Below are 26,639 nucleotides of genomic sequence, written 5' to 3' on the forward strand. Positions count from 1 at the left end.
CTCTGTCGCGTGTTCCAATCCCGCAAATATTTTTTTCTGTTTTTTTTTATTTCTCACCCCGATAGAGCATGACACACAACGCCGCCTGTTGGGCGACGATCTTTATGTGCTATGCACAGATATTGTCAGCTGATAGTCATCGCTCGTTTTGTATTCTTCGTTTCATCCTCATATTTCCGAGTTGTTCGCACCAAGGACTATTCAAAACTTTAAAAAGGTTTAGACGAATAAACGCATTCCCAGTCGGCTTGCTTGGTTCTAACCGGTAACACCGGTTGCTGTTATTCGCGTTCACCAGCCGGCCATTCGTTTGCTAGCTCGAACGAGCACTCCAGGTGGGCCTGAGGGATGCGAGCCCAAGCGCTGTGCTATCTTATTTCTAGGTGGGGTAAAGCTATCTTTTTCACTTTCTCGCGTAATTTTGGTTGCTCAAAGCGCTGCACCACAACTTAAATTTGCGTCTCTCAGCTGTCCCGCCCCCTCTTTCAAGCCGACATAAGTCTGCATGCAACTAACTTTATAGACAGTTTTAGTTGACCGGAGCGACGGTCCCGCTCCGCTCACGGTGGCACGGTGAGCGGTAGCGGAGCGCTGCCACCGAAATCGTTTTTAGTTGCGCGTGAAACGAATTTCCCTTAGCGGAGGAGCGCTCTTCTAGCGCCCCCTGTGCAACTAAACTGGAAGCACTACATTTGATAAAGTATATAGGGTCATTATTTCTTTTTACACTGTAAAACATACTCTTTGTTGTACCATTTTATATGCAGTTGAAAATAATTTAGGCAGCTGAAATGTTTTACATATATTGATGTACTTCTACAGGTCGGGTCTGCTACCCGCCGCGGTGGCTCAGTGGTTACGGCGCTCGGCTGCTGACCCGAAAGACGCGGGTTCAATCCCGGCGGCGACGGTCGAATTTCCATGCGAATGTCCGGACCCCGTAGAGTATCTGTTACGGGTCCAATTGAACTTATTTTTGGAAATGTGGCGGAGAGTTTGAAGGATGCTTCACTCCCGCCATCGGTTGGCCCGGTATTGCACTACCTCCGGGATCGGCCTTGTCTTTAGCGCGTCTTTACTATCCTGTCTTTCTAGCCCATCTTTCAACTCTCCTACTATCTGCACGTGGTAGCGATTGTGGCTCGGCTAGAGCCAGTGAACAGGCCTGTGCACTTTCCTTTTCTTTCTTCCTGGCAACAACAGACAGACAGACAGACGGTCGAATTTCGATGGAGGCGAAACTCTAGAGGCCCGTGTACTGTGCGATGTCAGTGCACGTTAAAAAACCCCAGGTGGTCGAAATTTCCGGAGCCCTTCACTACGGCATCCCTTATCGCCTCAGTCGCTTTGGGGCGTTAAGCCTCCATAACCCATAACCCAGGTCGTGTCTTCTCGATATCCAAAGCAAGCCAACAGCAGCTCTAGCCAAGGTTGTACTAGTTTTTCCCGACGTAGATGTTGATTTCGCGAGTCACTGTGCGTATGCACGTACATCTTCTACATTTGCTACATCTACAAGGACAATGATGTCAAAGCCGAATTAGCCCCGCTGGCAGAAAAAGTCGTCGACGAACTCTTGTGTGCTTGCCTCACTGGGGGCAGCCATCTTGCTCCGCTGCCGGGGGCCGTCTGGCTAGGCTCGCTCTGCTATGGTCGTCATCGAGCGGAACGGGAGGTGCGCTCCGGTGGCCCGCTCAGGGCAAAGCGGGCTGCGCATGCGCAGTTGTGTTCCCGCTGGACCGCGTGAGTGGAGCGGGACGCCGTTCTGGTCAACTAAAACTGTCAAATAACTTAGCTAAGGGGAGATCGTAAATAGCATTTGCACCAGTAATTTTGAACGGAAAACAATAAAATCAAACACAGCCTGCTGTGTCAAAAACGCATTGAGATTATGCTGCGTTACAAAATCGATACATGCGACAAGTTCCAATTGCTTTATCAATCTCAAGAAATTTTCCCACTTAACTTTAGAGCTACACTGCTTAAAGCTGGAAACTCAGCTTTTGTGCTTTTGAGGGCACCCTTCTCTACATTCCTTTTATTTCATGAAGGCGGTAATTCGTGGAAATGAATTGAAATGACCAAAGTGAAATACGGCGTGCGGAAGACTGGAAGAGGACTCACACTTTCTGAGGATTCAAAAGGGCAGCAAAAGTTTGTTCTCGTCTTACTTGGCGTAGTCGAGATGGTCGGTGCAGGTGCGAGGGAAAGCAAGGCGACCGCGGCTACAAGGTGGGCCATCGTAGAGATCTGGCGACTGAACGTAGTGCTTTGATTAAAAAATACAGTTCAATATAGATGTTGAGCCAAGCTGCGCTGTACGTTTGTCAAAAAACGCTATGATCGCTCCTTTATATAGGTGACCGGCTGGACATTTTTGTACGCTGAACGAGGTGATATCCCAAACTCCAGCTGGTCCCGCGAGCACGTGTAAAGGTTGCCTGGGTCGTTAACGCCAACGGACGCGCTTTTCTTCAGAAGACAGCTTGTGCTTGAGTTTGGACTTTTTATCTTCCCTTTATGAATATTGTGATGTTTAAAACAGGCAGCCCGGAAGCACGAGTTTTGCTTTTATTTGACGAAGACGTATTTCGGCTCTTTTGCGCACGATAAACAGGACTGACATTGCTATCCGTGTTGCCATCGTAAATATGTCATAATCAATCATTCCCACGTTCAAATAATGACGAATGTATTCGATGGGCACTCAGATGTGGGCGGTCCAACTGACCTAAGTGGGGACGTGCTTCACGGAAGCCTGGTTCATGTCGACTATGATATGAGCACTGTCATTGGGCACGTGCGGAGACCTTCGAGGGCCCTTCACGTGGTACTTTGGTCGGTGTTGTAGTGTCCAGTTGTTCTGTCTTTTACGACTTCACCACTCCTGAGAGCACAGGTCTATAACAACTGCACAGATATCAATTCGCACTTTCTTGTCTCCTTTTACCAAACACATTTGTTTAAGTATTGAGCTACTCTGTGAATACCTCTCCCACGGATGATGTGATTTTTCATACTGAAGAAGACCACTACAAGTGGTCGGTGAAGAGGTTGATAAGAACAGCTGAGTAGAATGTACTGTAGTTCTGTGAGGTATATAGGGAGTTTTTAGTTTTATGCAAAGCTGTTCGAAAAAGGTGTGATCCAAGGAAGCTTGAAAGTATTTTGCAACCTCTGAACCAGAATAAATTTCTTTGTGAACTTGCATGTGACACCAACGACTAAAAATTGATGAACTTAACCTCTATAAACATCTACGTGCATGAGGAAGAGGTCGAATTTTTTCTTTTTTTTTTTGCGGCGGGAATTCTGACAGAACAGATTTTACGAGCAATAGGTTAGTGCTTTATTTAGACAAACGAGTACCTGCACAGTTGAAATGGGATACTAAACGTGACAGTGCGCAGCGCTCATATCCTCAGCCGCTAGTGTTCGTTATACCCCATGTGAACATTAAATCTTATTTTTGCAGCGTTGCAGCCACCGCGCACCCGACAGGTCATGCCCAGCGGGCATCGCCCCCTGCCCCCTTCCTGCACTGAAATAGAAAGCGCTATAAATCACCATTGGTAAGAACATTAAGGCCCGTGTATGACGGTGCAGTATCCTCCACTCTGTACCTCGTTTCCTTCGCCTTTCGGTCGGATTAGCGATTCAACTACTTTGTTTTGTTTTTTCCTGTGTGCATTTAAAGCTCGGTTTTAAAATACAGAAACATGGACCTAAGGAAGGTCTGAATATTGCCAGTGCATATTTAATAAAGCGTTGAAAACCCCCAGTGACATTGACAAATATTCTCTCAAGTTGACAACAATTTTGAACACTATGGTTTAAAATAAATGGCACATGTTACTCCGGTAATTGTTTGCAAATGAATTTTACATCCATTTTGAGGAAGAAGTCAGCGGAGATTGCGCATCCTTCATATCGGGGTAATGATTTAGAAGAGTATGTCAACCTGCAAGCTCGTGTTTTATTTTTCTTGCCCCTACACACATATTGCAGTAAATCCAATTCTGCTTTTGTTTGACAACAGATCGATAGATTTCTATGACTGAATAAAATCTGTGCCGGTGAAAGCCGGTTCGTATATCTTATCTTGACCATTCTCTTATAACTGACACCGTATGCTTGAAATCGGTATTTTTCCTCACACGCTGTGGATCGCCCGTCTTGTGTTATTCCATTAGGCAAGCGCATAGAATAATAAAATTATTTTTGCTAAAATATTGAGCTGGTTATATACAAGCTTGTGAGTGTTTTGTTCTCTGAAAGCATTTAATTGCAGAGGAGCATTGCAGTTTTCAGAGAGGCTAGACGGAAAAAGCGTTCCTACAAATAAAAAATAAACTATGAAAAATATCGAAAAGCAATTTTACATTTTTGGGGCATTCTTAGATTTTTCGAATGCGTTCGACTCAATTCAGCGTCACATTTTGATGAAGAAACCTAAAATATAGAATAATAGGGACATGGCTCATGATCTTACGTATAATGAGCTCACTTGAGATTTGATGTCGTTCCATTAAATATTCTGTATCTTACATGAACCTAATTAAATGCGGCGTACGAGAAGGATTGAAGTAAGCCTGTTAATGTTTCGAGCGTAAATAAATAACCAGGGGTGTCGAACCGGGACCGAACCTGAACCCGAAACCAGAACCGAGACGAACCCATATTGTTCAGCCTTCTTGGAACTGAACTCGCGCCTGGATGATTCAAAGGAATCGTTCCGATCCGGTTCGATACTAGCTTCAGGCCCATACTTTCTGCAACCCTGCATACTTTTTTTATCTTGAGAATTGATGAGACGTGATATACCTAGATAGAACTAAAAAAAAAAAAGTTGGCAACTATGGGCTATGGTGCGCGGCGTCCTGTATCGAACAAGCCAGAGACGTCAGCATTTTAGAGATTATAATTATTTCTTGCAATTAGCTTCTAGCTTACGCAATAGGAAAAGTTTTCACAGCTGACTACATCTCTGTCGTGGAGGAATTCAGTGCGGCGGTTATGAAGGGCGTGGAGCTTCACCGCAGATAAACTACAGCGTGTAGATTTACCCACCGAAAGCTGTCTGCGCTAGACAGTGCAAAAAATGGGACCCAGTGCACAGTCGTCTCTACATTAATGCGGTAGAAGTCGACTTCAGTCCACTTTTTGAAGGAAAGTACAATAATATCGAGGAAGAGAACAGAGTACGATTCACCCTTTCCTTTTCGAAACCTGCTGTTTCTCTAGAAAAACCGATTCAAGACGCATAGTGTCGGAGTCATGTAAACGCGGCTTACGCGACAACAGAATTGAAGGCGGTCTGGTGTCTAGGATGAATCCTATTTTGCGCTTCTTTAATGTGCTTTCACGAATTCTAAGCCATTATTCGCCAAATTGATCCGACATCTCCAGCTTATTCCTCTGTCTGGTATTAAGTCTCCCCCTTTCACATTTTCGTGCATGGTTTTAATCAAACTGTTAGCACTGCACTGACCGAAATCAACGAGTGGGAATAGCGTCCCTTTCTTCGTGTCACGTTCCATAATAACGTGAAAAACAGGCACAACGACCCAACCACATTGCACAAGATTTACTTTAGAAGGCATTTGCAGAAAGCAGGTGCTAAATAAAATCCCTCACGAAGGCTCAGTGGTCCAATAAAGAAAAAAAACGGCTCAGTGGCTGTGTTGCTCGGCTGCTGATTCAAAGGTCTTAGGTTCGATCCCGGCCATGGGATTAAATCAAATGCAAAAGTCGCCCGTGTGCTGTGCGATGTACGCGGACTGAAAAATACCATCCGGCTTATGTTAATCTAGAGTCCTCCATTACAGCGTCCATGATAGCCCCCGCATTGCTTCGACACGTTGAACTGCAGATATTACTATACTATTATCACAAAATAAACTGCATAAATTGGTTGTGTAGTGTAGTTGTGTAGGGAATGAGCTAATAGGGGGTCCGCATATTCTCATATCATGTGGTACAGTGTCAAAGCGGGGGGGGGGGGGGGGGGATGTGACTGGAAAGTTAGTCCTGGGGCGACGGAGTCTGTCTGCATAAGAAGAGTAATCCTTTCTCAATATTGGGCGGTAGCGTAGAGGGCACACGCACCACTACAGACGGCGCCCGCGTAAGTATACTCTGCGCAGGAGAAATTTCCCACTGAAGCAACCTTCACGGAAGTGAGTGAGTGAGTAAAAACTTTATTGAAAGAAAGTGTAGAGTCGTGGTCAGTAAGTGAGGTCCAGACCATGTAGGTCTCGTACCGCACAGGCCCATTCGACAGCCCTGACTTGAGTGCCTCGGTCGTCGCTGACCTTTACTGAAAGCCACGCGTCAGGTGAGGGAGCAGCCATGAGATCTGGGGGTGGGGGATGTGCTTTACAGTCCCAGATTATGTGGTCCAAAGTAGCTTTTGCACCGCAGAAGCGGCAGTTAGGGCTGGAGGTTGTAATAAATATGTGCGAGTACACATTTGGGTTGGGGAAAGAGTCGGTTTGTAGTCTTCTCCACGCCACCTGCTGCTCCCTTGACAGGGAGGGGTGCGGCGGCGGGAACTGCCTACGTGCGAGTCTAAAATGGGTGGTGTGGTCGTGATAGGAGGTTAGCGCTTCACCGGTTGCCTCCGGGTTCGGACCGTCTACTGCTCGGCCGGCTTTAACTCGAGCTTGTGCGTTGGCGGCCTCGTTTCCGGGGTTTCCGGCGTGCGCCGGGACCCATACCAGGTCAATGTCTCGGAGGGGGGATGTGTCTTTAACATTTTCCAGGATATTTCTGGCCGTGAGTGAGATGCGGCCTTTGGCAAAGTTCGCAATGGCATATTTGGAATCGTTAACGATGGTTGTAGCATCCGTAAAGGCGATAGCAGCTGCAATTGCAGCTTCTTCCGCGGTTTCCGCGTTCTTGGTAAATACTGTAGCGGCCATGAGTGGAGTGGCCGGGTCCGGGTCCTGAGGATGAGATACACCACAGATGGCGAATCTGTGGGGGCTGTCTTGGTAGTTGGCTGCATCGACGTAGATGACGTCTGGAAGACTCTGCAAGCGTCGATGCAGAGCTCTTGCTCTTGCTTCCCGCCGACCCTGTTGGGTTTGCGGGTTCATGTTCTTGGGTAGAGGTAATATTTTTATCTTTTTTCGGATATGGCTAGGAACGGGGCCTGGATGGTCCGCCATAGGCTCCCCTTCGATGCCAACTCTGTCCAGGATGATTCTGCCCGCTGCAGTGCTGGAGAGTCGAGCCGTCGGTGTTGTTAGGTGGGCTTCCTTAAGTTCAGAAAAGGTATTGTGTACTCCCAGGGCGAGGAGTTTCTCGTTGGCTGTGTATTTAGGAAGGCCCAACGCCGTTTTGTATGCATGCCGTATTAGGGTATTGATCTTTTGTTCTGTTACTCGTTCAACGGGGTCTGCGAAACTGCTCAAGCTGTAGGGTTTTGTAAAGGAAAAATATGCCAGCTGTTTCTCGCTATGTACCTCGTTAGATGGAGTCTAGCGTATATAAAGCCGATTTACATTAATTCTGAATTCTTGTGGTTTTGAGGCTTCTGCGAAATATTCCTCTTTCTGCCGCGGACAGGAAATAGCGGGCAAAGTGAAAACGTCATTTCGATTATGAAGACTGCAGAGCTCGGAAACTGGGACAACATGAAGTAGACACCACACGTGCTTTCACCTGAATGTTTATTCAATGCATGTAGGAGTAGTAGATTTCAAAACTCTGCAAGAGTGTATGTAGAGGACTTTTTAGAGCTTCCGTATTTCCACCTCTAGTCCAGATTTATCAGTTGGCAAGGCAAGCCCTACCTGCAGAAAGAGGGAGTTTGCATTGCGTCTTCTCTTGCACTAGTATTAAGCAACTTGCACTTAGCAAATCTTGGCAGTATCCTGAATGATCGGTTATTTAGTTCCAGTGTGCATAGAGCGTTGAGATGTGTTGCTGATTTTCTTGTAGCTCTCGATTGTACCTTAGAAGACCTCGAAAACATAACCGCGAATGTATTGGCAGTGTTTAAAGAAGTCCGGCTGCCACTTCAGATGACCTGTCAATTTCAAGAAAAGAAGAAAATTCGTTTCCTTGTTCTCATGTTAATGTGTAAATAAGTCCACACGTGCTGGAGCTATGTGCCCCGTACTAATAAACCCCTGCTTTCATATCATTCGGCTCACTCGAAGTTGATAAAAACAGTAATTGTCGCCCCTGTTTCCAGGAGGCGCTGGAAAAGTCATGTGTGTACCTGATGGAAGCTATTTTTCAGGAGAAAGAAAAACAGTTACAGAAACCGGGTTATCCCCGAGATATCCTGCATGGTGTCGGCAGCCGAAGGGATGATTCACAACAAGCATAAAGGTGTGCCAGAGAGTATAAGAAAATGACAGTAATTCCACATATGCAGAGAATAACACATAATCTTAAGAAAATAGGCAAGCGAGCAAATATTAAAGTTGTGTTTTCAGCCCCTTTTAGGCTTGAAAATCTATGTAAGATGACAAATCCTTTCACTGTAAAGAAGCAAACCTGCACAAAGAAGCACAAGAAGAAATTTGTTGGGTGCACGGAAAGGGTTGTTTCTTTTCTGCAACTTCCCTGTGGTGAAGTTTATGTAGGGCTGACCGGAAGATGCCTAAATCACAGGCTACATGAAGAGAAGAAAAACCCACAAAACGGTAAAACGACAAAGGTAATCTGAACATAATGTAGAGAGCGAAGCAAGTGTATGTACTCCAGACTTTAATGGATGTAAAGTCATTGACAGAAACTGGAAACAGCTAACAAGAGAGATCATGGAGGCAAGACTTATATAAAGACTAGAAACTAAATGTGTGAGCATGCCTGCTGTATTTCTATTAAAGGCGGAATTGGTTTTTCTTAATTGCGCGCACAAAAGCTAGAATGTGTAGCGCAAGTGAATTGCAGTGTGACAGGCTTGCGGGCTATCTTCTTATGCAAGCACCCTGTATAAAAAGGTGCACATGGATTGAATAAACATTCAGTTTAAAAGGGGACATGGCAATCCCATGTGTCTAAATCTCTGCAACATTCTTTGAAGCACCTTTCTGTGGATGCACCTTTTTTTATTTAAGAACTCTGATTAGGTTTTAACTGAAATGAGGTCTGCATTGGACAAAGCATCATGTGCGTTCACTATAGAAGTGAAAAATTTGTATTACTTTGTTCCTCACGATGGCCTCTTTGCAGCCATTCCTGAGAGCATAAATGATTTTGATTAAGTAATGTTCCAGAACGCTGTTGGAATCACCAGTGACCATTTTATTTCTTTGCTTGAATTTTATCTGCAATCCACTATGATTGATTTTAACCAGAACTTTTATTTGCAAAGAACTGTAAATTGCATTGGCTCATCTATAGCCAACATTTCAACTGAAATCATTTAGCTTTTACTGACCAGCGCATTTGTGCGCAGTTAAACCGGACACCTGTCAGACGGGTTTTCCGATTTGTTGATGATTATTTTATTCTTTTTGACCCGCCTACCTCTTAACTTTGACGAAGCTGTTGCTGATGTTCTTAACATTTTTAGAGACAATTCCCAAGGCCTCCCCTTCACTTGGGAACTGCCGCAAGGAGGCAAGATCCAGTTTCTGGACGTTCAGTTTGATTTCACTGGCGTAGATCATGTGTGTTGGATGTATAACCCCCGCTCCAAGAAAAGCCTCATGCCGTTCAGCAGTGCCCATTCTAAACTGGTAAAAAAAAGTATTGCCATGACGTGCTCACACGCCGCTCTCTCAAAATCATGCGACCACTGTGTGCAGACTGGCTTTGAAAAGCAGCTTCAGAGATCAAACAACGCTGGTTTTACCTGCCTTGCGATAACCGCTGTTTGTGGAGCCTTGCTGCAGAAGATTAAACTCTCTTCGAGCGGTGCTCTACCGAGCAAGCAGCGAGATAAGAGGGCTGTGGCGGTGATTCCGTATTTGCACAAAATAGCGCAGAACATGAAGAAGACAAGAGGTCGTAATGGTGTGAACGCGGTGTTTTCAGCACCATGTAAGCTTGGCAAGATATGCTCCATGATGGACAAACGACCTCCGAGGTAGGCTATCAAGCATAGACAGCGTTATACGGAACGCAGGTCTGAAGTCACCTACGAGATACCGCTCAAGTGTGGGCGTGTCTACATTGGGCAGACCGGCCGTTGTTGCAACGAGAGAGAGTGACCACAGACGGAGAATAAAAACAATGAAAGGGGGAACCTCCCTGATCACTGCACAGATTGTAAAGGTTGCGGACCGGTGCTTGAAGAGGCAATGTTTATCGGCAAAGGCAAAGAGCGAGTTGAAAGGTAAGTTATGGAAGCATTTCATATACAGAAAGGTGGACCCACGTGCACAAGCACTTCGTCGGTGAAACTCAGAGGCCGGGAACTGCATTTTTTAGATGGTCATGTGTAGATCTTGTCATACAACCTTGATATCATGTTCGTAAATTTTTCATGCCTTGTTCTGTTAGCAGCAATTCTCTGGCTTGTATGCATAAGTGTAATCTTTTTCTGTACATATATTTTTTCTTGCTACCTTGTCCTGGCTATGATAACACACTGATGGTGATAATGTACTGGCATATAAAGGTGGTGTTATTCCGCAATAAACTCAGTTGGTAGTAGGCGCTCTTTCTGTCTCTGTGTCTTCCTGTGTTTGTTCCTTTGCGCCATTAATTTTATTTCAAGAATGCTTATATGCCCAGTTGCATTGGAAGTTCAATTACGCTACCAAAAAAAAACGTAATGTGCATTAAAATCGACGACGTCCCAAAACTTCTTGGCGCCGTGCACGCACTACCATTTCCATTCACGATGAATTCGCACTCGACCACGCCCAAATCCAAATCCTGAGACATGAATGTTGATTTCGTTCTAATTATGCATCAATCGTTCCAACTGAGCTATAAAATGCGAATGTAAGACGTTTTCTTAGGTGCAATTTAATATATCCAATTGATGTCTCAGCTTTACATTGCGGAGTCAATGCAGGTAGAGGAATTGCCGGAAAATTTCTTGACTGTCAGTTCAGTCAGACATGTTAAGGATAAGCAAGGCAGCAATGCGGGCTAGTTGGTTGTACATTTGGTGTGAATAACGCGCTACACACTGACAAAACGACAACTGAAACGGGGGACACAGGACAAGCGCGCACTTATTTTAAGACCACCGGGGCACCATTTCGCAGTATCCGAACGATATATTTTACATGCGCGGATAGGTTGGGTTAATCTCATTCACAAATTAACCAACATCACTGCGGCTTGTTAACACCCCTTCCTCTTCTTCCTCTTATTTTGTTTTCCTTCTACTGTGAGCAAACTGTAGTGTGCCTCACAATGAGCGCCACGCTCTTGTCCCGTATGCATAGAGTGCATATCTTAAAAGGTGGGAAATAACGCAAAAAAAGACAGGAAGGAGGTGACACGGACTCCCGATTCTACCTTCTTCCCGTCCTCGTATTTTTTTCGGTGTTTCCCGACTTTTAAGTTATGCGCCAACTAGCGTGACAGCAAGCTTTATTACAGCATATAGTGCTGCATGCGCAGCCACTATTCGCATGTCGAAAGATAGCTCACCTCGTGTTAACGGTTCGCCATGTGCGGTGACGCTGCTCCCACCGGCTGCTGGAAGTCGACTTGTCAGTAAATATCACCCGTCTTAAGTCGTCTTCAGTCCACGACGCGTGTTGTTGAATAACTGAAACTGTTTGGGAATGCAAATAAACTTATTTTTCACTGATAATCCTCTTTGCGCATGCGTTTTTAGACCGTAACATCTGCTTGTAATGTTAGCGGTCTGTGACCCGCTGGGACCTAGGTATAACCTAGGGCGGAGTCATGGTGACTACTTCTGGCTGGCGCTATTGATTCGCGGTCTCCCTTCAGGCTTCAGCCATTGAAATACACACGTGACGTTAATGAACTGTCAAAACAATTTTGTTTTACTATCAGGCGTCCCCCAGAAAAAAAATGAATCGAAAAGAGGTAAATATAAAGAAGAGTTTGACGGCCGAGAGGAGGGGGGAGGGGGGGTGTCTTGGCAGGAATTGGCACAGGGCGCCGAATGAGGTAAGGCCGGCCCTGGCTAAAGGCAACTATCGTACTCCACGCTTTGAGTGATGTCCTGCACATCATAGGACATGGCTCCATAATGATTTCGTAGAATGCCACATTGAAACTGTGTCACGCCGCTGGGATTCAACATCAAGGAAGAGGAAAAATGATGACTTCACAAGGTCCTCTAAGGTGTGTTCACTCTTGCACTGCGGACAGCAGACCTTTTCTTCAGTTGTTTCTCCTACATATGCCATACACACATCACAAAAAAAGTGTCTAACGTGCTGTGTTTCTGCACCACAAAACTGCCGGAAAAAGCAATACTTTGATGTCGGGTACAGTGTTTCAGTAGGCAGGTGAGATTCACTGAGCGGGACCAAGCTCTCATTTGCTGCCTTAGAGCATCCAGGGTGCAGGCTGTATACCATCACAAGAAGGTAACTTTCAGCTCTGGTAAGCTTTGCTCCTGAGAACAATGGATCTCCCTAAAGAAACAAAAGAAAAAAAACAAATGAACACAATCGTGAAATATAAAACAATAAAAATGCAAGGAAAAAAGCACACAGTTTCAAGACCCTTCCGTCTACTCTTAGACACTGAGACTACAATACCTGTATTGCTGTCATCCCATCTTTTAGAATGAACACCAGTCAAAAAGGACAAGAATAAGAGAGAAAGCTATACAACGTATGTGCTGCTTGCCTTGCTGCGGGAGGCGCTTGTTGTTCTACAGAGCTCAGTTGTTACTCCCTCTCCGTTGTGTGGCTTTCCTCATGCCCATCATTCTTTTTGGCTGGTGTTAGTTCTAAAGGTATGTACCAACTAGCCCCGATTTCGACTTTACTGCACCCAGTTATCTTCCCACCCTTTAAAAGCTCCCACTGCAGGGCACATCTGGATCATCTGGGCAAACAAAGCACTCAATCGAGAGCGTTCAGTCTCAGGTACACGTGAATAACACTTTGAATGGGTTCAATGTAGCAGTTTTTGGTTACGACATGCCACGATCAAGCCGACGGCACTTACCCTGGAGAAAAACTATATTAACAATAAGAAATTAAAACCTTGGGATTGCACTTCAAGAAGCGACCCGTGGACTATGAGGGGCGCCATAGCGGAAGATCCGGAATTAATCAGACCACCTGCGTGGGGTTCTTCAACGTGCGCTAACATCGCGAAGCGGACGGGCGTTTCCGTATTTCGCCGCCATCGAAATACGGCCACCGCGGCCGACGCTGAGCCTGTGAACTTCGAATGAGCAGCCGAAAGCAAAGGTAACTAAGCCGCCGCAGCACGTTATCGCAGTGAGAGTTATAGTTACCACTGCACTTCTAAGTTGACCGAATGAAAAAAGTAGCGGACTGCACGAAGGTGTCAGATATTAATAAGATACGCCTTTTCTCACGCTAAAAAAGCAGGCCCATGAAATTAAAGAAAAGAAGCGCGAAAAACTCACCAGTTCGTCGTCCTGGATGTTGGTGTCGTTTCGGAGAGAGATCCGAATCAGCAACATCTGACTCAGAGTCGGAGCTTCCCTCGCTTCCAGTAGCTGAGTCTCCCTCTCCTGTTTCATTTCGCTCGTTTGCCGTGTCTCCGTGTGCGAATCCTTGCAGCTCCCTTGAGAACGCAGTTGGTTGCAGGAGTTCGTCAGCAGTTGTGGAGACATTGTTCAGTAGAGCCAACTCTTCATTACCTGAACCTTCGCTGCTGCATTCGCAATCACAGTGCTCGGAATCTTCAGGACTTGCAACAAGGCAGTGCGCCAGATTTGCAGCCACGGTTGAAACGGTATTTCGAGCCATAGAAAACGTCAGCGGATGCGTCCCGAACATATCTGCCGAATTCTATGCAGCAGCGATCACCCGCATCGCCGCACTAGTGTTGGCACTGCTCAGTAAAGGCTGAGCTCCATATACGCGAAAACTCACGCGAACGCAAAGGCGACGGCGGCAAGCTACGAGCGACGCCGTCGCGCGAAACATTTTTGCCGTGTCGCTAGTCTCGGCACTAGGACCTCCACCAACCAAAAATTTCGCTCGTCGCCCGGAAGTCCTCCCAGCGATTAGCCCTTTTACCCTTTTAATTGTCCTCTCAGAAAAAATACAAAAAACAACATAAATGAGAGAGGGATACCGGACCACCAATTCTTTACCGGACTTAAAGCCAATAAAAAAAAAGAAAAGGAGCTATACGCCCAAAGAAAAACTTAATTTAAAGAGAAAAGCAGGAAAATAGAAACAACGAACAAACAAAAAGAGCCCCACAAAATCGTTTCCGGTTTCTCACATAGCTTCTCCGAGACCGCTTCAACAAGCACATGATCCTGGTCATCGCCGCCGTGGAGAAAATATTCAGGCGAAAGCTAATGGCTCATACTGTCGTCCGTTGTCCGTTCGCAGGGGGTGTCAGGCAATTAACTCGGGAACTAAAAAAGATAGCATAAACAGAATGGCTGCTTCAGATAGAGGAGGAAAAAATTAACCTAGAAGCCAAGTTTGAACCCGCCGCGGTGGCTCAATGGTTATAGCGCTCGGCCACAGATCCGGAGTTCCCAGGTTCGAACACGACCGCGGCAGCTGCATTTCGACGGAGGTGAAACGCTAAGGCGCCCGTGTGTGTGCGATGTCAGTACGCGTTAAGATCTGTAGCGGCGCTGGCATCGCCAGCGGCGCTGATGAAGATGAAGTTGGCGCGACCTGCCTCGCGCAAACCAGAAGCTCTGGCTCGTGCAACAGAGAACGCTTTCGGCAACCGGCCTGGCCAGCAACGTCAACAGCCCGCTCCGCCGGCTTACCAGCCGCGGCTACCGGGACGTCCAATAAATGTGGACTTCCCACCACATCTGGTGACACCGGACGACAGCCCCGACGCACGCAACGCCGCTCCCACCGGCTCTGAGGGCAGGGACTTTCTGAAAGCCTGCCAGTCTGGGAGTCGAGCTTGTACGAGGGGCTTTTTGAGGGGCCGCGTGTGAATAAGTGTGTTAATGATGCAGTGGTCACTGCCCAGTGTCTCTTCCGTGTTGTTCCATTCCACGTGTTGGATGTGTTTGGAAAGTGTGAGATCAGGACACGTGTCCCGAGTCACAGAGTTTCCCATTCGTGTGGGATGCGCTGGGTCGGTCTGGAGGGTGATGCCTAGCGTAGAGATAAGCTCCGATAGCTTTCTACCTCGCGCCTCTCCCTTTTCGTAGCCCCATAATTGGCTGGGGGCATTGAAATCTCCCACAATCAAAAATGGGTCCCGACCCGTTATCTTCAGTGCCCGGCTGAAGATATCTGAGAAAGTAATATGTTTCAGCTTGGGCGGACAGTATGTGTTCAATATGTGTACAAAGGGGTCAGAGCGTCGCAGAGGTAACACGGTGACCATAGTGTAAGAGTATGTTATCTCTATGTCGAGGTCTACCTCCTGTGCTGTGTACGACTTATGTACAAGAATACAGGTGGATGGGTCCCTCTGAAAAGTGTTGTATCCAGAAATTTTGGCCGATGCCCCAGGTTCTTGACGCGCGACAATGGCAGCATGAAAGTCCAATGTTTCAAGGTAAAGGCGTAGGTGTGCTCGTTTCGCGCGGTCTCGAAAAGCTCTACAATTCCATTGTATTATGCCCAAAGGTTCCTGTTTTATTTTACGAGGTGTCCTCTTAGTGCCCCGAGCCATGATGAAGGCTGGCTCACCCCACCCACTGCGCTGGTCCCCTGCATGGTAGCGAGGGGGTTATCCTGATCTTCTTCCTCAATAGTTTCGCGGCAAATTTTGGATGGACGGCCTACTTCCCTTACGGGTCCTGCCCGCCTAAGCAATTTTGGGTTAGCCTGTATCCAGGCTTTAATGTTTTGTGTGACTTGCTGCGTAACGGACACAGTCAGTTGCTGAGTAATGGTTGTTACCAGCTGCTGCATTTGTGTTTGGATGACTTGTGTAATAATCGCTGGCAGTTGGGTCAAGTGATCAGCCACATTTTGCTCAATAGCCGTCATGCGGCTTTCCAGATTTGCAGTGAGCGGAGCACCTGACAACGGAGCGACGCTCGAGCACTCAGACGCCGATTCATCAGCATCCTCCATTGTTTCCGATGGAGGTGGCTCTGCCCTAGCGTTTTTTAGTGCGTTCAATTTGGATTATAACTGCGCGTTCTGGTTTTTGAGAAACGCTAGCTCTTTTCTCAGCTCAAGTTCGAGGGGGGAAGGGGCGGGAGAGGAAATAGAGGCGACACCCGCCCAGCTGCTTACCTTTGATGTTGAAGTTGGGCTGTTGCCAGGGGGGGGGGGGGACCCCCGGCTTGGAAAGCTGGCGGCTTGTCACCGGTCCCGAATTTCGCCTTTTTGGAAGCGGGAGGTAGTTGTTTCCTGCTGCCTTGTTTCCCAGCCGCTTGGCCGGACTTGCCCGTCTTGTTCCCAGGGGACTTGCTTGACTTGTTTGGTTGCTCCCCTTGGTGCAGCTGGGCTAGTGGTCTCGATCGCTGGAGACGCCGTAACTTGCCCTTGCAGTCAGCGGAGCCAGTCAGGTGCGCTTGCCTGCAGATCATGCAGCATGCAGCCAACCTGATTAAAGATAGATACGACCAGTGGGCCCAAACACTTATGACAACACTCAAGCAACACGAAACACAGATACAGACGACGTAAGACTGCCCGACAGTGGACAACCATCTATTACATTATTGCGGGAATCCCGCTGCAGCCTAACCAAACGTTGGAAAAGACAGAAACATAACAGAATACTCAAGCAGCGCATCCTATATCTCACTCGCAAAGCAGCTCAGTATGCCTCGCAGCTTGCTGACGCCAACTGGATAGATCGCTGTAATACGGCTGTCAGACAGATGTCCGGCAAGAACACTTGGAGGCTTTTCCGCAGCCTTGTAGACCCCGCGCAGACCCGGGGCGAAACACAGCGCCAATTACAACGAGCACTCCATAATTTCAAGGGCAGCAAAACACAACTTGCAGAGACACTCAGGGACAAGTATCTCTGCTGCAAACAGGAAATTCGCGGTCAGGAATATCTTTACGCAGGCAAAGATAATCCTCAGTTGGACCAACCGTTCCAATTATTTGATCTCAAGGCAGCCTTGACCAAAATGAGGAGAGACACTGCGCCTGGACGGGACATGGTCACAGTTAAACTGCTGGCCAATCTCCCTGACCAGGCGTATGAGGCCTTTCTGAAATACATCAACACTATATGGAAGGGCGAGAACCCGCTTTCCCTTGATTGGAAAACAGCCCTAGTAACCTTCATCCCCAAGGCGGGAAAGGAAATCAACACAGACAACTTGAGGCCTATCTCGTTCACCTCGTGTGTGGGCAAGCTGATGCGGGACAGGCTCTCCGAATACTTGGAGCAACGAAACACATTTCCAGAAACTATGTTCGGCTTTCGCACACATAAGTCGGCACAGGACGTACTCCTCCAGCTCAACAGAGACATAATACAACCAGTCGAACACCCACACAATCACAAGGTCGTCCTGGCCTTGGACTTGAAGGAGCCTTCGACAACATCAAACACAACGTCATACTGAGACACCTCAATGAAACCAACTGTGGCCGCAACACTTTCAACTATATCAAAGACTTCCTGACCGATCGAGCCGCACTAATCAGAATCCAAGAGGAAGAATTTGGTCCGTATCAAATGGGTACGCGGGGGACACCACAAGGCGCGGTGCTATCCCCCCTACTCTTTAATTTGGCGATGCTGCATCTCCCAGACAAGTTGAATGGTATCGAAGGCATGCGGCATGCGCTGTATGCCGATGATATCACAATCTGGGCCACAGAGGGAAACTTAGGGCGCATGGAGGAATGCCTGCAAACAGCCACTCACGTAGTGGATCGCTACGCAGGGCACTGTGGTCTCCAACGCGCACCCAACAAGTCTGAATTTGTGTACCTTAGGGCATCCCCTAAGGACACTACCCAAATACATCTCTCCTTAACAAGTGGCCCCATACACGAGGCCAAAGAGATTCGAATACTCGGGCTCTTCATCCATAACCAAAGGAGAGTAGACACAACATTGCACAAACTCCGTAAAGTTGGAGACCAAGTAGGCCGTATGGTCCGTCGCGTCTCCAGGAGAGGGGGTTTGCGAAGCAGGGATGCCGTGCGGCTGGCCCATGCTTTCGTAATCAGCCGAATCCTCTATTCGGTCCCTTATCTACCCTTGCGGAAACACGACGAAGACAAAGTTGAGGTAATACACCGCAAAATGATGAAGAGGGCGCTTGACCTTCCTGTGTCCACCTCCAATGCGAGACTTCTAGCATTGGGAGTGGTGAACACTTTTCAGGAACTCAAGAAAGCCCATCTCACAAATCAATACACGAGGCTAGCCCAAACGAAGTCGGGTCGGCACTTGCTAGCCCGCCTTCACATCCAACATGATTTTCACATTCAGGAGCGGGTCCGAGTGCCCGAACTCTAGAGACGCGCCGTCAGAGTTCGACCCCTCCCCACTAAGATGGACAAGGAGGATCATAGTGGTCGTCGTCAGGCTAGGGCGGAAGCCTTAGCGCACCACTATGGCAACAAACATGGCGTCTTTTATGTAAATGTAGCTAGGCCTACCCACGGGGGGTGGAGGATTATAGTGGTCGTCGTCAGGCTAGGGCGGAAGCCTTAGCGCACCACTATGGTAACAAACATGGTGTCTTTTATGTAGATGTAGCTGGGCCTATTCACGGGGGGGTGGTACACGGCCGCGGTCATACATCAAGAAATACAGGTGGATGGGCTTTCCTTTCGAGCCCCAGGCACAACACAGGCTGAAGAGGTTGCCATCGCCCTAGCTGCTTCTGATTCAAAACCCAAACACATAATAACAGACTGGCGTTCGGCATGTCGCAATTATGAGGCTGGCTGGATAACTCCACTAGCTGAACGAATACTAAGGAACTGCAGCCGGGATACCGATCCTACACCCCACTGCCTGGTTTGGACTCCAGGCCATCAGGGCCTAGCAGGAAACGAAGCTGCAGACGCGGCGGCCCGAGCACTCATTCACCGGGCGTTCCCATTGGCTCCTGAGCACCTGGAAACTGAAGGTAGCTACTTACTCTCCTTCAAAGCTATCACATCCTATTATAAGGATAGGCATCGCCTCTACACGCCCCCTGCAAAGGGACTGGGGAAAGCAAACGAACGCGTTCTACTCCGATTATTCACGAACACACTGCTGTGTACGGCAGTACTAAAACACTTCGATCCCGCGTTCACTGGCAGGTGCAAACACTGCGGGGAGGTGGCTGACACCTACCACATGGTTTGGGCTTGCCAGCGCAACTCAGCTCTCTCCCCCCACCCCAACCCTACCAGAGAGGAATGGGAGGCGGCCCTGCTTGGCTGTTCGGACCTTCAGTCCCAAAAGGCTTTGGTCAAGAGGGCTAAGCTGGCGGCTTCGACCAATGGGGTCCCGGAATAAGGACTGCACCCATTGCGGGGCTCTTTAAAGAGCCTCACCTCTTTCATTAAATAAAGGGTTTTCACCACCACCACCACCACCCACCGGCTCTGCGCTCCTGCCCGTCCTGTCCCTCCACTTGGCCTTGCCTCTGCACGCCCACTGTTCGCACCCAGCTTTCGGCAGCTTTTCATCGCCATGTACACACCTCCCATCACATCCTGTAAGCTCCTTCAGTCGTATCACCGCCCCTTCCTTCCTCGGCTGCCCGGCCTGCCCGCGTTTTATGCCAGGGACCACGTTTTGTGGCTGGCGCTGCTGGATTCGCACTTTCATGTCCACAACGTGTCCAGCCAGCTGCTGCACTATCAGCACGCCAACCGCGAACTACCACCCGGTCTCCTGGCACAGCTGCGGTTGCCACCTCCCGGTCCCAACATATAAGCCAATTTCACGAAGGGCTTGACGGCATATTTTGGCTTGGAGCTCCCGCCGACTCTGTGCTCCTGTTCCGGACTCGGAAGCTGCGGCGTCACTCGACTCACCGCCCCTGGCCGCATTCTCGACCCCAGCTGCTTCGGTTTTCCCTCCGCCAGCTTATGCACCGGAGCCGCTCCCCACACCGGTGTGTCGACTATTGCCGTCACCGAATGAGTTCCCACCCATAGTTCGGCAAGTGCCACGCGAGCACGCGCCAGTCTCTTCCCAACCTTCTCAACCAGCTGCCTCAAACTACACCCCGATCTCTCTCAAGTTTGCTTCACCGGCCCCAATGGACGGCCATCCACCTGTGATCTCCCGTCCCACGGCGCCTCCTGCCCAGCCCTGCTTCCCAGCTGTGGCGCCTACAGTTTTACACCAGCTCTTGCGCCTACCTTATTGAGACTGTGGGAAATGCCATTAATGTAAGGAATGACCGCCTACGGCTTCCTTCCTTCTGATGTGGTTGTGACATATTTTCTGCCTCTAAGTGCTTGCAGAATCCCTTCTGCGACACTGGATAGCAGTCTCGTCGGGTAACCTGTTGCTTTCAGCCGACAGTTCTGGGCGTCAAAACTGCCTTGAACTTCATGATGACAGGATCTCGTCAATGCGGCTCTCATTGCTACTTTTGCCAAGGACTAGAAGAACTAGGATTAGAAATAACAAGTGAACTCCCAGAAAACAACGTTATGCGAATTCTTGACTTGATGCTAGCCTTTCTAGGCGCTCACACATGCTGGCGGTACGGACCACGACGCTAGAAGGGACTGCTCCCCTACACATCTGCGCACACCAAAATCATGAAGCGGGGGTAGAAAAAAAACAGCAATGAGAGCCGCATTGACGAGATTCTGTCATCATGAGGTTCAAGGCAGTTTTGACACCCAGAACCGTCGGCTGAAAGCAGCAGGTTGTCTGACGAGACTGCTATCGTCGAAGGGATTCTGCAAGCACTTAGAGGCAGAAAATATGTCACAGCCACATTAGCGTAAAGGAACCTGTACGCGGTCATTCCTTACATTAATGGCATTTCCCACAGTCTCAAAAAGGTAGGCGCAAGAGCTGGTGTAAAAGTGCTCATGTCAGCACCCAACAAGTTAAGAAGCCTGTGCGCCAAAGTCAACAGCAAGCAAAAAAAAAACAATGCAAGATAAAACACCGGAAAAAATGTGAAATGTGTGAAAAGCGGGATTTATGAAATACCTCTGTCATGCGGACGCACCTACATTGGTCAAACAGGGCGCTGTTTGAATAAACGGCTTCGAGAGCACAAAAGATCCCATAAGAGCGCCATCAGCAGTTATAATAAACTGCACATCTAAAACCAAAAATGTTAACTTTAACCCAACGTTCCGAAGCCGACTCGGCTCCTTCATCAGGGGTGACTTAGGGCAGTAGCTAGCGTCTTTTAAGTATGGAGAGGAGGGGGGGGGGGTGAAAAGAACGACAGCTGTGTCGCGCAAGGCGCGGGGGAGGGGGAAGGGTTTTAGGCTGTTAGTCACGCTGGCGCACTGCGGGGAGGTGCTGAATGGCGACTTTTTTTCGTTGCGTTGAAGAGCGAACTCCCTGGACATATACTGGGGGCAGGTTTCCTTTTGTGCGGTTGATATTGTTCGGGTTGGTTTGGATATGCCAGGATTCCAGAAGGAGTCTCTTGTGGTAATTTCTTTCGGTTCCGAGGTTGCGGGTCTCTTCAAAGTTGATTCTATGGTCGGAGTCCTCTGAATGTTCGGCTACTGGATTGCGCTCTCTTGCAAATTTGCGGACGTCGTTCTTATGCTACCGAATTCTTTCTTTGAAATTTTTGGTTTCGCCGATGTAGGTTGCGTCGCAGTCGGCGCATGGAATTTGGTAGACAATGCCTTGGGCTCTTTCTCTCGGCGGCCGGTTTTGGGAACAGGTAGGCAAAGCGCAACAGTGTTTGTGGGCTTGTGCGCAACCTGGCGACCCGATTTTTTTCAGGATTCGGGCGATGGTTTCGCTGACACCTCCGACATAAGGTAAAATGACGTATTTTGGTGGTGGCGTTGGTCTTTGTGCGTTGATTTCTTGACGAATGTTGTGTTATTGACGTCGAATGGTTTTTTGAATGAGTTCTTTGAATATCGTGCGTTGTTCTTTTTTTTCTGTCAAGTTCTGTGCCGCAGTGTGCCTCAATTTTTCTGAACAGCGTCTTCACCACTGATGCTTTATGGACTGTCGGGTGGTTCGAAGAGAAGTGGAGATACCGGCCTGAGTGGGTTGGTTTGCGGTATACGGAGAATTGAAGGGTATTGTCGTTTCGGGACACGAGGATGTCCAAAAACGGCAGGGAGTTTTCTTGTTCCACCTCTAGTGTGAACTGAATGTCAGGTTCTACGGAGTTTAAATGACGAAGGAAATTTTGAGTCTCAGATTTTTTGATGACGGCGAAGCAGTCGTCGACACACCTGAGGAAAATCTTTGGTTGCGGTTGGAATGAGTTGAGGGCTCGCTGTTCGACGTGTTCCATTGTTAAATTGGCTATGACGACAGAGATGGATGCTCCCATTGGTGTTCCTTTCACTTGAAAGGAACACCAATTTTCTTTGACCTTAAGTGTAATAATTTCTTTTTTCCGGGCGGCTGGGCAAGACCGTTAGTAAGCCGGATGGCTGCCTTCAAAGTTTATGCAATGGTGGGGTTCAACATCACAGTTTTCAGCGGGGTGGTCGTTGGAAGCACATTTCGTGCAAGTCTGTTTGCCCCGGCAGCTATGCGAACCGTGGCCGTACCTCTGGCGTTTGAACCATCGACGTGCATTTAGTATGTATGGTTCGAGTTTGAGCTTTCTTTAAGTCCATCAAGTTCTTCTTCTGCTAGGAATTTCAAGTCATCATCTGAAATTACTCCGAGAACAGTGCTCAATGATCGATGCTGGCTGATTGTAACTGGTACGTCCCCAAAGCCTGTTACTCGAGACAACTTCTCATACTGGTGGTTATAGAGGACTTCCAAAAGGAGATCGCCATTTGTAAGTTTCTTGATTTTGTAGCCTTGTCTAATGCTTTCAGTTAGGGTTCTTGTAACGGTAAAGGGTGACACTAGTCGTGCCGTTATGTCCGCGTGCTCACTGTGGACCACGTGGAAGCTCGGAAAGCTGTTTGCGTTCTTTTTGAAAAAAATCGAAGTGACTTCGGTGCACCCTCGTTTCAGAGGGCGATCGGTTGCAAGAAAAGATGTGGCCACACAATATTTCTCTATTCAGCCGCGGTGGCAGCCACCCACCATGGAGACCAACGAGGGGACGGGGCAGGAACTTGTAACCAAGTCCTGCACTCGCCAGCTGTATGCCGCGATTATAACCAAATATGGCGCAACTGAGGGTAGCTACTCCACAGAGGATTAACCTTAGCCGCCCAACGCTCGCCCATTTCTGGCCTTGCGACCGAGGATTTCTTGGGGGGGGGGGGGACATAGGCGCTGTATGTACGCAACTGTGACACGACTTAACCATGTTCTCAGTCTCGTTATCAATACCGGGATACCACAGCAGGGAGCGGCCTAGCCGCTTCATTGAGCAACTGTAACATTCCCGCTCTTGAGCTGTTAGGCACGATTACGCGATGGCCCCAGTATAGAGGCCCATGACTCTACGGTATCTCAGCCTTCCGGTTAAAGTATGATCGCAAATGCAGGTCCTTGCTCCCCAAGTTTCTTGGCCATCTTTCCCGCACCCATTTTTGCACCTTTGCTAATTCGTAATCGTGTGAGGTGAGAGCGGCCAGTTGCTTCGCGGACATAACACCGTCATTGAGGTTTTCCGTGAGCAACACATACTCGCCATCCACGGTTTCTTGCAGGGTGTCTGGCTGAAACGTTGCAGACGTCGGGAGTCGGCTGAGGGCATCTGCTGGAACGTTGTCCTTTCCCGGCTGGTGTTTGATGACATAGTCGTATGCACTCAGCAGCAGGGCCCATCGCTGGATTCTGGCGGCGGCCATCACTGGTACAGCCCGATCTAGATGAAAAAGTCCCACAAGCGGCTTGTGGTCAGTCAACAGTGTGGATGACTTACCGAGTGGGTGCTGTCGGAATTTCGAGACACCAAAAACTAGAGCCAGAGCTTCGCGCTCCAGCTGTGAATAATTTCGCTCGGTTTCCGTCAGTACACGAGATCGAAAGCCTATGGGCCGACGCACCCCGACCTCGGCATCGTGAGAAAGGACTGCACCGACCCCATCTGGGGAGGTATCGCATTCCAGGACAAGAGGCTTGAGTGGGTAAAAATGCGCCAGGAAATCAGCGGACTTGAGGAGTCCTTCATCTTGCTGAGCGCCCGTTGTTGACTGGGAGCCCACTCCCACTCAACTTCCTTGCGGATCAGTTGATAAAGTGGGGCCATGGCTGTAGATGCACTGGAAAGAAACTTGTGGTTGTATGTTACCATACCCAGACACGACCTTAATTCTGCGAGGTTCCATGGCCCCTGCATCAGAAGAACGGCCTCCACGTCTTCCGACTTTGGTTGCCGTCCCTCAGCACTAATTCGATGTCCCAGGAAATCCACCTCTGCTCGACGGAACTTGCACTTCTCCTCATTCAAGCGCACGCCGTATTCCCTAAACCGCTGCAACACTCCGTGCAGTGTGGTGCGGTCATTGTGTTTCTCTGCAATGATGACGTCGTCTAAGTAGACCTGAACCCCAGGAAGTCCTAGCAAGGTGATCACCATGCGGCGTTGGAACACTGCCGGCACGGAAGCCACTCCAAATGGCAGGCGAGTGAAGCCAAGCAGTCCCTTATGCGTGTTTATGGTCGTAAGTTGATTGCCTTCCTCGTCTAACGGTAGCTGATTGTAAGCCACCCGCAAATCTATGGCGGTGAAAACCTGACCACCGTTCAACATGCCAGGATATCTTCTACCCGAGGCAACGGATATTGCTCAGTGCGACAAGCTTTGTTTACCGTGAGTTTAAAATCACCGCACATGCGAATGTGGCCGTTACGCTTTACTACCGGCACCACCGGTGCGGCCCACTTAGAATGAGGCCCAGGGACAATAATGCCCGGGGCCAAAAGGCGCTCAAGTTCAGAGTCTACACTTGGACGAAAGGCGTATGGAACTTCCCGTGCTTTCCAGAATTTCGGTACCACGTTGTCCCGCATGTCAAAGAGTACCGGCGGACCCCTGATGAGACCTAGGCCTTGCGCGAACATGTCAGCGAATACTATTGCAAAACGGTGCACGTGAAAATCGTCCGTCCCGACGAAAGGTCTGCGCTCAGCTCTCGTGTTCACGTTCATTACTGGCGCCTCCAGCATTTTGAACGCCTGAATCGGGCCGCGTCCGCACACGTTGGGGCCGGAGCAACCAAGGACTGCCAGGGATCCGTCCACCTACCGGTTTCCGCACGAAACCTTGAGCTTGAGTTGTCCCCGATAGGGAAGCCTTCCCAGAAAGCAAGTCAGTTTCATTTGCGAATCACGCAGCTTATGCCACACTGTCTTGGTTTCCTCACTGCTGGGCCATGTGATGACCGACAATGGTGATCCTGTATCGACCTGCATGCCCACTGGAACGCCCCCACAATTCAATGTGCGTACAATGGGTTGAGTGATGCCGACGTGGCTGACATGACTGTCCGCTGCTTCCAACGCAAATATACCGTCCGTGCCCACAGATGTGCTCTCCTCCCGAAACGATAGGGTATTTACCTGACGCGACAGCCCCGGTGGCCCTTCGATGAACTCTCTCGACGGAAACAGGCTCCGGCGATATGGCCCCGCTGTTGGCACTTGAAGCATGTTGCCGAAAAGAACCGGCAATATTCATCTTCGTGCCCTTTCGCTCCGGAGTGGTTGCACGAAATAATCGGTGGCCGATTACTTGGGCGATACGACTGCCCTCCCATCGCATGTAGTATGCTTCCTTCAGCGGCGTGGCTCCTTATCTACTGCGCGCTCGCTTCCGCCATTTCGGCTGATAGCATGATTTCTTCTGGTTCACTCCTCACCAGCTGCGGCTTCGCAAGCAACTGTCGACGCTCTCCAGCGCTTTGAAACCCACAAAGGGTGCTATCTCGCAGCATTCGATCCAACGTTGCGCTAAAATTGCAGGTGTCCGCATTTGACGAATGGCAACTATGAAATCTTTGACAGGTTCGCCTGGCAGCTCGTTGCGTGTAAATAACTTGTACGACTGTACTATTTCGTTTAGTTGCGGCGAAAAGTGCTGCTTCAACAAAGCTATGCGACTTGGGCGTAAGAAATATCGTTCACCTTGTCAGGCGCGCACCGACCACTAAGTAAATCCACGGTGCGGGTCGTCAGCGCTGCAACAAACAGGGCCCGCTTCTCGTCGTCCGTGACGCCATTGCCTTCAAAGAAGGCCTCCAGTCGAACTTGGTAAGCTGGCCACTTGTCGCTCGTCTCGTCAAACTGCGGCGGGCTGGCATATCCTCCCATGGCAGCGAAGGCTGCGGCGTACTAAGAGGGCGGCCCGTTGTCATCCCATCCTTGTCGGCACTGAAGAATCCGCACCATACACAGCGGTGGCTGGGCCAAAACAACGTTTATTGCTTTGATGCGTGTTAATATAGGCGTTGTTCGAAACGGTTAGAGAAGGTGTGTGAGTAGGAAATTGGCGCTAACTTTTGCCGAAAGCTGGCGTGACGTCATTCCGATGTAGCAGATGACGCTGTGATCTCAGGGTGGTAGCAGACCCCACGAAA

General features: G+C 48.8%; 2 pseudogenes; one reads left to right on the forward strand and one right to left on the reverse strand.

The window, feature by feature from the left end:
* Positions 1-915: 915 nt before the first annotated feature.
* On the forward strand, positions 916-1,066 carry LOC144135621 (U2 spliceosomal RNA; annotated as a pseudogene).
* Positions 1,067-25,305: 24,239 nt separating this feature from the next.
* Positions 25,306-26,373, reverse strand: LOC144133853 (uncharacterized; annotated as a pseudogene).
* Positions 26,374-26,639: the final 266 nt, after the last annotated feature.

Source organism: Amblyomma americanum, chromosome 5, assembly GCF_052857255.1.
Source record: "Amblyomma americanum isolate KBUSLIRL-KWMA chromosome 5, ASM5285725v1, whole genome shotgun sequence".
Classification (NCBI taxonomy): domain Eukaryota; kingdom Metazoa; phylum Arthropoda; class Arachnida; order Ixodida; family Ixodidae; genus Amblyomma; species Amblyomma americanum.